Source organism: Oryctolagus cuniculus, chromosome 2, assembly GCF_964237555.1.
Source record: "Oryctolagus cuniculus chromosome 2, mOryCun1.1, whole genome shotgun sequence".
Taxonomy (NCBI): domain Eukaryota; kingdom Metazoa; phylum Chordata; class Mammalia; order Lagomorpha; family Leporidae; genus Oryctolagus; species Oryctolagus cuniculus.
Genome location: NC_091433.1, coordinates 172,812,675 through 172,827,427, shown reverse-complemented (window position 1 = coordinate 172,827,427; position 14,753 = coordinate 172,812,675).

Sequence of the window (14,753 nt, the reverse complement as noted above, 5' to 3'; positions counted from 1 at the left end):
CTGGTGCCCATATGGGATGCTGATGCTGACCCCCAAGTTGTTTCAATCTTAAACATGTTTTTAATAAAGAGACCCTCACTGAATATCCTGAGTTAGAAATGCTAGTAAGTATGTAATGATTAAGTTGTAGTTGTGAGTGGCCATTTTGAAATTGAAGGGGAAAAAAATGGTACCATATGTTTTCCAGATTTACTTACTCATGAAGGTTACCTGGAATATGTACATGGTAGAGACCGAGTTCAGCCTTTGCCTCAATTGCTCAACAAGTCATTTTTGAGTGGGCAGAATTGTAAAATATTCAGGTATTCAGAGATGGGTTCCTGATGGTTCATTTCCAAAATAATTATTTTTAAAAATCCCACAACTTTGGCCGGCGCCGCGGCTCACTAGGCTAATCCTCCGCCTAGCGGCGCCGGCACACCGGGTTCTAGTCCCGGTCGGGGCGCTGGATTCTGTCCCGGTTGCCCCTCTTCCAGGCCAGCCCTCTGCTGTGGCCAGGGAGTGCAGTGGAGGATGGCCCAGGTGCTTGGGCCCTGCACCCCATGGGAGACCAGGAAAAGCACCTGGCTCCTGGCTCCTGCCATCGGATCAGCGTGGTGCGCCGGCCGCAGCGCGCCAGCCGCGGCGGCCATTGGAGGGTGAACCAATGGCAAAGGAAGACCTTTCTCTCTGTCTCTCTCTCTCACTGTCCACTCTGCCTGTCAAAAAAAAAAAAAAAAAAAAAAAAAAAATCCCACAACTTAAATAGATACCTGTTAGTTGCTTGTCTGTTTAACACCTGCTTGCCAGCAGGAGCCATATGAAACTTCAAGGAAGCTGTGAATTGAGAGTAGCTAGCGCTTTTGTGCAATGTGAACATACCTATTACAAGAGTGAAGCAGAACTTAAACTAGGGTGACTACTCATCCCTGAATTGGATGTTTGTTTTATGGCTTCTGTATTTTAAAATATTGGGCTTTCCAAATTGAAACTTACATAGGAAGGCATAAATCCTAAAGCACCATGAAGATGATGATCATGGACATTATACGTGTTTAGGTTTTTTAAGTCAACTGCAACATGATCACCTGGGTAAGTGTGTGAATTTCCTCCCCATTTTCTCCCCTGGTGCTGATGAGTCTCTGAGGTAGAGCCAAAAATGCTAGCAATTTTTTTAAAAACTAAACTCCCAAAAAGTAACATGTCTGAATAGCAATTCAGAAGGTTATCAAAAAATAATCTATATCTGTTTTGTATTGCCACCTGATGTCAGAAGAGACTTATAGTCCTTAATGACAGGGGAAAAAAGTTTAGGGGCAGCTATGGTGTAGGGGTTGCTCCACTTAAAATGTCTGCATACCAGATTGGAGTTCATGGTTTTGAGTCCTGGCTTCGCTCCCAATTTTAGCCTCTTGCCAGTGCACACTTTGAGAGGCAGCAGATGATGGATTAAGTACTTGGGCCCTGCCACCCACGGGATTGAGACCTGGGTTAAGATCAGGGCTTCTGGCTTCAGCTTTGGCTGTTAAGGATGTTTGGGAATTTAGTCACTGGATGGAAGCTGTGTCTGCCTTTCAAATAAAAGTTAAAAACCAACTAATTAGCAGTTCTCTACATGTTTAAAAACAGTAACTCGTAAGTTGCATAAATATATATATAAAACAAAAACAGAAACTGGCTTCAAGGAGCAGAGAGGTCTCTGTAAAAGAGGCCCCTACTTTGGAGAAAGATTCCAGATGGGAAATCTAAAATCCTGTTTTTAGTACTAATTTCTTGCCCTGTGATTTCAGAAAATTACTTAACTCTGAACCTTAGTTCTGTCAAAGATGAGTTGTAAAAACAAGCCCCATCTTAAATGATTCTTGTTATCATGTAGTGAGACATAATACCATAAAACCTGTTGAATATTATTCAAATGCCCATGCTCTGTTCAATAATCTTAAATAGCCCTTCACAATCTAACCTAATTGTGTTCTAAATGAAAGAATGATCAGAATGCTGTCAAACTCCCTTTAAGCTTTCTTGGACCTGACAGGCACTGCTAAGCTTTTCAACAAATTAGGGTAAGGATCACTTGCTACCTTCCAGTGTGCACATTAGCAGGAAGGTGGAATCGGGATCAGAGCCAGGACTCAAGCCCAGGCACTGTAATGTGGGACACAGGCATCTCAAGTAGCATCTTAACCCCTGTAGAAGTAGCTGCCACCCACAAACTTTTTGAAGAACACTCATATGGTTAGCAGTAGATCAATTTTATTGATCTTTCCAAGGAATTTTTAGCTTTATTGATTTTTTCTGTAGTTTGATTTTTTAAATTAATATTTTCTTTCACTTATTTGGGACTTAATTTGTTCTTTTTCTAAGAGTAAATTTTAAAGAGAAATCACAAGTAATTGATTTGGAGCCTTAATATATAAAGCATTTGAAACTATAAAATTTCTTCTAGACATTCTTAGCCAAATCATGAAAGTTTTAATATCTTGTGTTTTCATTTCCACGTAGTTCAGAACGTCTTCTGATTTGTGATTTCTGTGGTCCGATGGTTGTTTAGAAATGCATTGCTTAAATTCCAAATATTTGGGAATTTTCCAGATACATTTCTGTTATTGAGCTCTAAGTATATTCTGTTGTAAGGAAACATGTAAGAGTGCAATTCTTTTAGACTGAGATTTATTCTTTGGCCTATGGTCTAACTTGGTAAATATTCCATGTGCAGTTAACAGTTTTGGTATTGTTGAGTAGAATTTAAAACGAATGTCAATTTGATCCACACAAAAAAAATTAGGGTATGAAATCTGCAGTTTATCAAACTGCCATTTTGACCTTTTGATATAAGGCTTCTTTCATAGTCCGCTCCAGCTGACATTTTACCTTTCAAAAATCTTAGAGGCTCCTATTCTCTGATGGAGGAGAAGAAGAAAGATTCATAGAATACAGCCTCAATGGTAAAGAGAGTAAGATTCCCACCCCCATGCCTACAAGGTCACTTTGAGAAGAATGCTACAATTTCCAGTAATAGCTACTGATTATAGTTACTTTGCAAACTTACTTTGCCTGTGTTTGCCTGTTTCATACTGTTGCAACGTTAGTTCAGTAAAGTATCCTAAAATTGTAAAATTCATATACTAAATCATATGGTTTTAATCCTCTTCTGATTTGCCTTAAAGATTAACATGTCATTTTTCTGTCCCTGGTTTAAAAGCAAAGGACACATTCCATCCAGTAAAAAACAAAAACCTGTATCCAGTGCAAATTGGAAATTCCAGCTTTGGAAAAAGATGCTATTTGAGTCTTTGAGATTCAACCAGATTTTTAGAGACGGTGCAATTTAAGAAATCTCACCACTGCACTCCTGAGTCAGGAGGAAGCGTAAGCTGTTTTCAGAATTTCACAGCTGCCACCCACTGTGGAGGCACCGTGGGGTGTGCTTCATCTATCTCCCTTCCGGAAGCAAATACCTCTGGCTACCACATCGCCTGCGAACTCTACCCGTAGTCCTGGAAAATAACTGGGCAAAGCAGAGATATTACTGTGAACTCAGGAAAGTCCCACAATTGTTTTTGCCTGTGTCTTCAGCTAAGCCATGTGTGTTTTGGAAACCTGTGGATGTGGCAAAAGATGGAAAAGTGTTTCGACCCCTTTCCAGGGTGAGACTGAGGTCCCGGGTTAGAGTCCTGCTCCTCAGGGCAGCAGCAAAAAGTGAGCTGCAAAGGTTGGGAGGGAGGCTTTTCGGGACTTTAATGGCAAAATGTTCAAATGGTCCTGCTGAGGTTTGCATAAAAGAAGAAATGTTTAGTGTAAAATCAGTTCGAACCTCTGCCACCAGAAAAGTGCCAGTAGATGGCGTGAGTGTGCAAGAAATTCTGATCTTAACTTCCCATCTCTGGCTGATCTGGTTTTTTTTGGAAAGAAGCTTTGAGCCAAGCTGTTCTGTGACTGTTAGTTTATTAACCACAGACTGACACGTACTGATGTGAGAGACAGTTGTAGTCATTATTGTAGGGGTCAAAGGAAACAGAAAAAATATTTCTCAGAGCTGTATGGGTGCTGGTTCAAGACCTGGCTGCTTCACTTCTGTCCTAGCTCCCTGCTAATGTGCCTGGGAGAGCAGAGGAGGATGGCCCAAGTGCTTGGGCTCCTGCAACCATGTGGGAGATCTGGAAGAAACTGATGGCTCCTGGCTTTGGTCCTGCCCAGCCCCGGTCATCATGGCCATTTGGGGAGTGAACCAGCGGACAGAAGATCTCTCTGTACCTCCCTCTCTTTCAAATAAATGTTTTAAAAAAGTGTTTTCATACTACTAAGTGCTGTGCAAATAGTAACTTCCATTTTTTGGTGATAAAATTTTTCTGTTTTAGTATCTAAAGCCTTATCTTATATAACAAAAATGCTTATTGTGAAAAGCTATTTTTTTAAAATATGGCTTTCATTTTGATAATGGCAACCTGAGCTCGCCAAGAATTCAGTGTCACAGTTTGAAGTCATTTAATCAATTGAAACCTGATTTCTTCAGGTTTTTTTTTTTTCTTTTTTTTTTAGATTACTTATCTGAAAGGCAGAGAGAGATCTTCCATCTGCTGGTTCACTCCCCAGATGGCTACATGGCCAGGGCTAGGCCAGGATGAAGCCAGGAGCCTGGAACTCCATCTTGGTCTCCCACATGGGTGCAGGGGCCCAGGCACTTGGGCCATCTTCTGTTGCTTCCCCAGCCACGTTATCAGAGAGCTGGATCGGAAGTGGAGCAGCCGGGACTCGGACTTGGCCACCCGTATGAGATGCCAGAGTCTTAGGCAGTGGCTTACCCCCTGCACCACCTCAGCGGCCTCCATTTTTCAACTTTAAAGCAGAATGGCCCAAGAGAATATGTGTGAAGACATGTATGGTATTCCAAACATGAAACAGTCCATCACTTGAATGAGATTCAGTGAGTTTCTTAACCAGTAGCCTAAGCTCCAGTTGCTACAAAGTATTTGCTTGTGTTTTTACTCACTCAGCAATATTTAAGTACCTGTTAGGTGTGCCAGGCAGCTTGCCAGCAGCGAGGAGGATTTTTGCAAAGCCTGGTGAAACTGCTGAATGCATCCCTGCTGCAAGAAACTGAAGGCATCACTATAGGATGCGTAAACTCACAGGGCAGACTGAAGGGTCTCCACTCTTCTAGCAAATGACTCATTTCTTAACCACTGCACCAAACGCCCTAATTGATTAATTTCAGAGTTGGGAAGAAATCCTCCTTCTAGAACAAATGAAAATAAATCCTCTTCAATGTGCAATGGATTCTGAAATTGGATTAACTGTGTTCTAAAACAAGCTTCATCTATCTCCCTTCCGGAAGCAAATACCCAGCTGCATTGTCAGGACACAGGACAGTAGGACACTGACTCGCCTCTGACAGCCAGGCCAAAGTAGAGGACTTGCATAGTGGGGAAGGGCAAGGAGTCCAAGTGCAGAGCCGCCTCTGCATGGGAAACATCCCAGGTAACGTGTCGGTGGGTGAATCAAACATCGCAAGGCCTCCGACTCAGGCAGTTGGAGTAGCAGTCTGAAACTCCAATTCAAGGCGAGGGCCTGGGGTGCAACCAGAGGCGGTGGTTACAGAGTGAACAGGGGAGAGCATACACCACTTGAAGCTCATCACTGTCAATTTACAAAGAAAATATCTGGCCAACCACACTTAGGGCCTCCAGGGCTCCTGTTTGCACCCCTCATCTGCTCTAACCTCTCATTTGAAATACAGTCGTGCGGCACCTAACATGTGCTAGGAGATTCTGACCCCTGGGACACGGCCTCCTTAGTGCGTGTAAGTGCACGTTGTGCTGTTGGTACCACGGAGTCACCTAAGGATGCACTCTGCAGAAGGCATCCCTGTCGTTAAGAGCCACATGACAGCTTGGACGCTATGGCTGTGAGAGGTGATGGGACGCGGCCAAGCTCTCCCTGTAAGACCACCCCAGGAGAGGCGTTTACGTGGCAACAGGCACAACAGCACAGGGGCATCCTGCACACGCGCAAACGTCTCCCCACAGCCTCCTTGGGAGGCCCGAAGCCCAGCTCCCACACTTGACACCTCTGCTCTTGGGCAAGTTTCTTAACCTGTGCATGCCTCAGCTCCTGCAACTGTAGGGGGGACAAGAACAGTACGAACTTCCTAAGGTGGTAAGTTTGAAGTGCCTGCGAGTATTCTCACTTCTTGTGCAGAGGGGGAAGCACATACTTAGAGGTCCAGTGTGTGACCACCTGACCCCCGCCTCTGCAGTGGCCACACTTGGGAGAGAAACCAGAGGCCAGAGCTAGGTGCCTGTGGGTTTGTTCACTTTTCAGGAGTTAGGTTCCAGGCTTCTAGAATAGCAAGCACAAGGATGAAGTTGTTTCCATCAGAATTTCTCAAACTATGCATAAGAATTAGGGGAGCAGGGTTGTTAAAACAGACTGCTGGCTTCGCTTCCAGTGTGTGATGCAGCGGGTCTGCTGGGGCCTGCGAATTTGCCTAACAAGTCGGTGCTGTTGCTGCTGGCCCACAGACCACACTTGAAGAACCACTGACATAGCTTTTTTCCCCCCCTTTCTGCTTTCTAACCCTCAAAATAACCCTATGGGCTTGGCTTGATCTCCGTCTTACTGTGGAGAAAACCAAGACCTGGGAATGTGGCTGCCTCCTCCGCTATCTCACCATCTGTTGGGACCCAGGGTGTTCCAGCTGGCTTTGCGGCTGTGCCGTCCTGGCCTCACCTGTGGCCTGGGATGGGTGCGCATGCTCTCCACCAGACGCAGAGCTGTGGGCCAGAGAAACAGGGCAGGAGTGTGCGGGTGGAGCTGTGAGGGAGACATCCGTGGAGAAGGCAAGGCCTCCCCACTGGTTCCTGCTCACGTCCTCTGAACGCAGCTGCCGCGTCGACCTCATCACCTCCCTGACTCCTGGCTTCCCCCTCTTTGCTCCTACATGGGCCCATTTGCCTCCATAGATTGACTCCCCGGAGAGCTTCCGTCACACTCATCCTCGCCCATCCAGCTTGCTGGCCTACATGTTTCCTCTGGCTGTGTCTCTCCTGCTCGTCCTGGAGGCCTCAGCTCTTTGTCCACTGTCCGCACCCCCCGTGGGGGTCATGTGCTCCTCCTGTCCCTTCCCAAGAATACTCTTTCATCTTGCACATCACCTGCACTCGTAGGTGTATAATTCGCTCTCTGCTGGTCTATTCTCCTAAATTTCTAGTCTCAACCAACCTCTCTCTAAAGTCCTCGAGAGCGATTACCATACATGGGGCACTGTGGAGCCACGGTTCCAAAACTGTCCATACATTTTAGAGTCGCCTGGCCAGGCCACTCCAGTCTAGTTGCAGATTTTGGAGTCTCTCGAATTTCTGATTTTCACACTAGGGTTGCTCAACACAAGAAGTCTTTGCAAACATTAAGGGGAAGAAAAATGCCGAATCTGAAGTACTTCTGGTCCCAAAGCATTTGGGATCTGGGATAGTCAACCTGTACATAGGCAACCAACATTTCCTTCTCACAGTTCCAGAGGCTGGGAGGTGTAAGTCAGGGCCTCCCCGGCTTGGTGTGTGGTGAGGGCCAACTTGCTCACAGCCAGAGCCCTCTGCTGTGCCCTTGCCCGGTGGAAGGGAGGAACTCTGGTCTCCCAGCCTCTTGCGGGTTTCCTAGACCCAATCCTGAGCACTCCACCCTCATGACCCAGTCACCCCAAAGACTTCACCACCTAATGGCATTACACTGGGGGCTGGATTTCTTTTCTTTTCTTTTTTCTTTTCTTTTCTTTTCTCTTTTCTTTTCTTTTCTTTTCTCTTTTCTTTTCTTTTCTTTTCTTTTCAACATTCATTTATTTATTTGAAAGGCAGAGTTACAGAGAGGCAGAGGCAGAGAGAGAGGTCTTCCATCTGCTGATTCACTCCTCAGTTGGCCACAAGGTCAGATCTGCTCAATTGGCCACAACAGTCAGATCTGCACCAGTCTGAAGCCAGGAGCCAGGAGCTTCTTCAGGTCTTTTCATGCAGGTGCAGGGACCCAAGGACTTGGGCCATCTTCTGCTGGGAACAGGCCATAGTAGAGAGCTGGATCGGAAGCTGAGCAGCTAGGACTCGAACTGGTGCCTATGTGGGATGCCAGCACTGCAGGACACAGCATCGGCCCCAATAGGTTTGTATTTTACAAGTCACTTGTTGCATGGTGAAAGCTAAAAACAGACTGACCTTTCCTTCTGCAAATCCACACAATCTGGCATATGAACGCCAGAGGGAGCCACCAGACCACTTTCAGGTCTGGCTGTGTTTGCCTTTTCCTTACTGACCTAGTGGGCACAGCCAGGAAATAGGCTCCCTACCTGAGGCCCTGCTCCCCAGGGGTGCACAACCAGCCCCAGGACCTGGTTCAGAGGCGGCCCTTCGCTCCTGTTGCCAGGGAGCTCACAGGTGGCCTCTGAGACCTGCTTCATGGGCTTGATAGCAAGTTTTGGGGAGACTTGACTTCAACTCCCCAAAAGCCAGACAAGTCCCTGTCCTAGGGCTGGGCGAGGCCTCTGAGCAGGGCGCTGTGGCCATGCAGCTCCCTCTGCTGCTTCCAAGGGACTCATTTGTTTTTAAGAAAGGGTAGAGCACCCAGCCAGGTCTTGTTCCCTCTGTTGTCCTGTGCAGCCTGCCTGCACCTCCACCCTGTCCTGTCTCTGAGCTTGTGGCTGCCTCGTCGCCAGCATGTGACAGTGTCCTGCTACAGGTGGCAGCTGACACCTTCCTTCTCTGGACTGAGACGTGGGGGCCCTCGTCAGGCTCTGACGTCCGTGTCCTCCCACCTGTCACCTGGGTCTGCCCAGCCTTCGAAGTGCTGTGAAGCCAGGGACCACCCCTCTGGACCAGCCAGCCCTCAAGAGGGCCACGCAGGAGCCGCGACACAGCTGGAGAGAGTGCAGGGGTAGCTGAGTGAGTAGGACGCCAAGCATGCCTCCCCGCTCTCCTCCTATGTCCCCTGAAAGGACAGCGATCCCTGGCCTTCATCTCCTCTAGCCCGAGATCAAGGGTATCCAGGTCTTCTGGGTCCTTATGTTCCGTCTTGCCAGCCCAGCAAAGGCAGCTTTTTGTGGGGGAGGGAGGAGAAGTTTGGGCAAATCCTGGAGACCTCACCTCGCGGATCTGGAAGTGGGAGGTCATAGGAAGAGGTGAGAGGGTGGAGGTTAATGGACCTTGGGAAGCCCCAGGAGGTGGCCAGTTCCCAGCCCTAGGAATGACCCTTTGCCCGTGAAACTGGAGAGGAAATGGGTCCACTCTCCAGGGACCTTGTGGCAATGCAGAGGATGCAAGATTTTGCTTCTAATGTCATAGGCAGAAGCATTTGCACATTGTCATACACATGTATGACTTATGTCATCTATTGCTTTGTATTTCTTCTTTATATTGCTGCACATTATTTTTTAATTCTTGAAATTGTATCTATAAACAGATTATAATCATTGTAGACTTCGGTATTGTAGAGGGGCACTAACATATTCATGATGAATAGAGTCTTATTGGGGCTGGTGCCATGGCGCAGTAGGTTAATCCTCTGCCTGCGGCACCAGCATCCCATATGGGCACCGGTTCTAGTCCTGGCTGCTCCTCTTCCAATCCAGCTCTCTGCTATGGCCTGGGAAAGCAGTACAAGATGGCCCAAGTCCTTGGGCCCCTGTACCCACATGGGAGACCAGGAAGAAGCTCCTGGCTCCTGGCTTCAGGTTGGCATAGCTCCAGCCATTGTGGCCATTTGGGGAGTGAACCAACAGAAGGAAGACCTTTCTGCATTAATTCCATATGTTTTCAGAATTCTCCTGTCACATAGCAGGTGCTCAGGGAATGGTTTTATAACTGGGGCTCATGGTCTGCATGGCATGAGACAATGGAGTGCCTAAAAGAAACAGAACTGCAGAACACATAGTTACTGAGTACTACAGGGCAGGCCCTTGGAGCTGACACTGAGTGGAGGACTCCCCAGTCACAGGCATCCTTCACAGGGTGACACCGGCACAGTACTGCGTCAGCCAGCCATTGTCTTGCCTCTCCCTTCCAAGGTGTAGAGGCCTGAGCCCACCAGCTGGGCCCTCCACTCAATTCTCAGTCATTGGTCTGGTGGAAAAGCACAGCCGTGTGTAAAACGGAAGGCTCTCCAAAGTCACAGCGACATTGGGGTGGTCCCTTCCTGTTCAGGAAAGAACATGGGGGGCTTGGAGGGTCAAAGGAGGAGCTGGACACTGGCACATTATTATTGACTTATTAAAGATTTTTGTGTCTATTTGAGAGGCAAAGCATCAGAGAGAGACGGAGAGAGAGAGAGAGAGAGAGAGGGAGAGATCTCCCATCCTCTGCTTCACTCCCAGATGGCTGCAACAGCCAGGTCTGGGCCAGGATGAAGCCAGGATCCAGGAACTCCATCTAAGCACTTGGGCCATCCTCCACTGTTTTCCCAGATGCGTTAGCAGAGGTGAACAATCAGACTCACACTGGCACTCTGATAGGGTATGCTGGTGTGGCACGCTGCAGCCCAACCCGCTGAAGGGAACTCTGGGGAACACCTGTGCCACAGGGACGAATACCCCCTCCTGGGCACACTCACCTCTGCTGGCCCTGCTCTGGCCAGGATGTTCTCACCTGCAGGAGGTGACGACAAAGTCAGCAGAGGCTGCTCCAGCCCTGGAGGAACCGGGTCTTTGGAGAAAGGCGTGGTGGCCCCTCCCAGGCGCAGGCTCTCTGGGAAATGACCTTGCAGAGAAACAAGCCGCCCCCCACGGTTCAGAAGAATTCCACCGGCTCCTCCTCGGCAGCCACGAAATTGATTTTCGGTTCCCTCTTGACTCTCTCTGGCCGGTGGAACTCAGTTATCGAGCCTCACTTCCTGTTCTGCCAGTAACCCCATTTGGTAAAATTAGAATTAGGAGTTTAATTCAATGTCGTGCAAAGCCGAATGCGATTAGGCTGGTGGTTTCAAGACCTTCGCTAGGAAGCCGAATGCTGCGTTCTCGATTCCTCTTCCTAAAATTGACATCTAGCCAAGGGGCGGGGGAGGGCACTCCTCCCCAGTTCTGTGTCCAACGTAGATAAGAACCAATTCTGTGAAGCTTGACCTGAGCCTACCTTTAAAAATAAAAAAGCAAATGATTCTTGAATTTTGCCCCCTGCAGGATACATGGAGGATAGTCCTTAGGTTCCTCTGGGTATGCCATGGGTTTCCGTGTAGCAGTCAATGTGATCTTTAAACAAAATTCCTCATTTACTTTCATTTTATTTGAAAGACAGAGAAAGAGAGAAAGAGATGCCCATCCACTGGTTCACTTCCCAAATGCCCACAACAAGCCAGGGCTGGGCCAGGCTGAAGCCAGAAGCCTGGAACTCAGCCTGGATCACCCATGTAGGTGGTGGCAGGGCCCAAGCACTTGAGCCATCCTCTGCTACTTGCCAGAGATGTTAGCAGGGAGCTGGATTGGAACCAGGCACTCTGACATGAGATGTAGTCATATGTTCCAAGAGGCAACTTAATGGCTGTACCATACACCAACCCCTGTATAATATTAAAAAAAATACTGATTTATTTGAAAGTCAGAGTTACAGAGAGAGGGACACACACACACACACACACACAAACACACGCGTGTGCACAAATCTTTCATCAACTGGTTCACTCCCCAAATGGCCACAGTAGTCAGGGCTGGACCAGGTTGAAACCAAGTGCCAGAAGCTTCTTCCAGATCTCCCATGTGGGTGCAGGGACCCAAGTACTTGAGCCATCTTCTGCTGCTTTCCGAGGCCATTAGCAGAGAGCTGGATTGGAAGTAATGCAGCCAGGATACAAACCAGTGCCCATATGGCATGCCAGCGTCACGCGTGGTAGCTTTTCCTGCCGTGCCACACCCCTTTTATGTTTTCTTTACTCATCTCTGTCTTCAGAAACATACGTTACCTTTGCAGGTGCCTGGGGACCATGTACTGTACTGTTATGGTCTTGAAATTCTTAGTAGCTTCTGAGTCAGAGACCTTGTATTTTGCACCGCACCTCACAAGTTATATACCCGCCAGATCCTTACCATAAGGCTTTTGCTTGTTACATGTCGTTAATCCCACTTGGAAAATGGGAAATTGGGGGCTGCCATTGTGGCACAATGGGTTGAGTTGCTGCTCATAACACTAGCATCCCATATGGGCACTGGTTCTAGTTCCGGCTTCTCCACTTCCAATCCAGCTCCCTGTTAACAGACCTGGGAAAGCAGCAGGAGATGGCCCAAGTGCTTGGGCTCCTGCACACACGTGGGAGACCCAGAAGAAGCTCCTAGCTCCTGGCTTTGGCCTGGCCCAGAGCTCCCTCCCTTCCTCTCTTCTCTCCCTCTCTCTTTCTCTCTCTCTCCCTCCCTCCCCCTACCCAGTAAAAATAAATAAACAAACAAATGAAATGAGAAACTGATGATCAGTGTGGATTTCAGTAGCTCTTCCCAGGTTATTCAGCCTGAAGATGGATTGGAAGCCAAATGTCGGTGCTGAGCCGCAGATCCAGACTCTGTGGGTCTGATAATGCCCCACTGGCTTAGCTGTCCTACTCAACCAGCCCGCCTCTCCAGATTACAGGATTAATTCTGGACACTCTGGGCTAAGGGGAATTAGCAGGAGTTCTCGCTTTTCCTTAATCATCAAGATAATGACTTTTGCTCTCTAAATAGTTTTGCATGTGAAGTATTTATGTTCTGACAAAATGTTTTTCAGTAAAACACAATAAATTTTGTCTTTGAAACCCCTGCAATCTTTATATTTCATACACTTTTAAAATAGCATTAGAGATGTTGACATAAAGAATATTCGCTCCATAACAAAATTACATTTCTTCTTTAGATGTAGTGACTTAATAATTAAAGCAGTATGCATGAAATATAAATACAAGGTATTCATAAATAAATTAAATTAGATTTTAGCTGTTAAGAACCAATTATCATGTAAGCTATCTCTGATGGTTGAAATAAGAAAGTAGAATATTAATTTGGACATTCTCTATGGGCTGTGATTATAAATTGCTAAAATGGTCTAATGGGTCATGGAATTTTACTGAGATTGGCAATGGCCTCTGAAATATTCATAGTATGTTAGAAACGAGTCGTCTTGATTGATCTTAGTTATAATCTCATCATGTTTACAAGATGGGAGATGGCGGGGTGTCACAGAACTGAGAAGTCTGTCCTACTTATGAAATAATAATAGTAATTATGATGGTGGCACCGTGATTAAAATGTTCAAACCTAGATTTGAAACCCAGCTTCACCCCTTGCTGGCTGTGTGACCTTGAACAAGTTGCTCAACTTCTCAAACGTCTTCACCTACAGAAAAAGGTGATAATGAGGGCTCAGATAATGTATAATTATAGCATATGCCACAGAGACTAACACTTGGCAAGCACAAAAATAAATGTGAATTCTTAGGATTTCTGCTTCCACACTAGGATAGCTTAAATACTTTGGGAGCACAGAACTTTCCTATTTCAGTTACTACACGTCAACTTTGCTCTTAAGGGCTACGGCCTGTTCTTTAGCACCAACTTGAGAAAGTATTGGGACATTCTCAGCGGTGTGCTGGCAAATGCTTAGCCACCAGCTGTGCATAGCAGGGGCAGTGGGGGGAGGCACTCTGCTTCATGGCACCTGCCAATTTCCTTTGTGTAGATGTTCCCACCATGACCAATTACTGGGCTGCTGTAATGATGAAATAAAGAGAGGACGTGAAACCTAACCACTGACACTGTGCAGCACCAAGGAACTGAAATTCATTGGAAGGGTTGTTGATGGCACAGACAGCTACTGTAGTTACGTGGTCCCAAGATACTAAGTCTTTGTCTTTCAAAAAAGATTTAATTTATTCATTGTTATTTATTTGAAAGACAGAGAGGGAGAACTATCTTCTATCCACCACTTCATTCCCTAAATGCTTACAATAGCTGGGACTGGGCCAGGCTGCAGCTAGGAGTCTGGAACTCCAGTTCTCCATGTGGGTGTCCAGGACTCAAGTACTTGAGCCATCATTCGCAGCCTTCCAGGATGCATGCTTTCAGCAAGCCGTATCTGAGGTGGAGTATTCAAGACTGGAAACCAGGTGCTTTGGTTTGGAATGCAAGGATCCCAGGCAGCAGCTCAACCCACTGCCCCACACCCACCCTAGTCCTGTGTCTTTTGATCTGCTGTTCAGCTGGGCCCTGGGGCTCCTGGTTTGTGTATCCTAATCTACTTTTTCCTTCTCTGTGACCCTTTAACTCACAATGATTGTCTGCACAATTAATGAGCAAGTTGGTTATGCTCTTTCAGACCACAAAAGCGGAGACTAGGTCACGTTGCCTGAGGCTTGGAGCAGTGCCTTAGGGAGTTTTGGGGGGGGGCCTCAGAGCAGGTGGTCCACCACCTCATGCTGCACAGGAACCAGGCTTCTTGGCCTTCAGGTCACTTTGGCTTCCCTTTAGAAGTGGACATCTTCAGTTCCCAGCTCTAGTGCCCCTGCCAGGCACAAAACTCGGCTTCCACCTCTGTTTTTCTATCTACTCCTGACTGTTGGCCACTTTGTGTCAGCTCTGTTGAAAGGCTCTCACCGTCGTATTAGGAACACAACTCATACTGCCTGGGTTCAGATCCCAGTACCGCCAGGGTTTCACTCTGGGTTATTTATGTAGTTTTGCTGTGCCTCAGTCTCCCCATATGTAAAATGAGGATAACAGCACCTACCTTATATTAGGTTATGAGATTGAAGGAGTTGCAGCATGAGAAGTGTTTAGAAGACTGT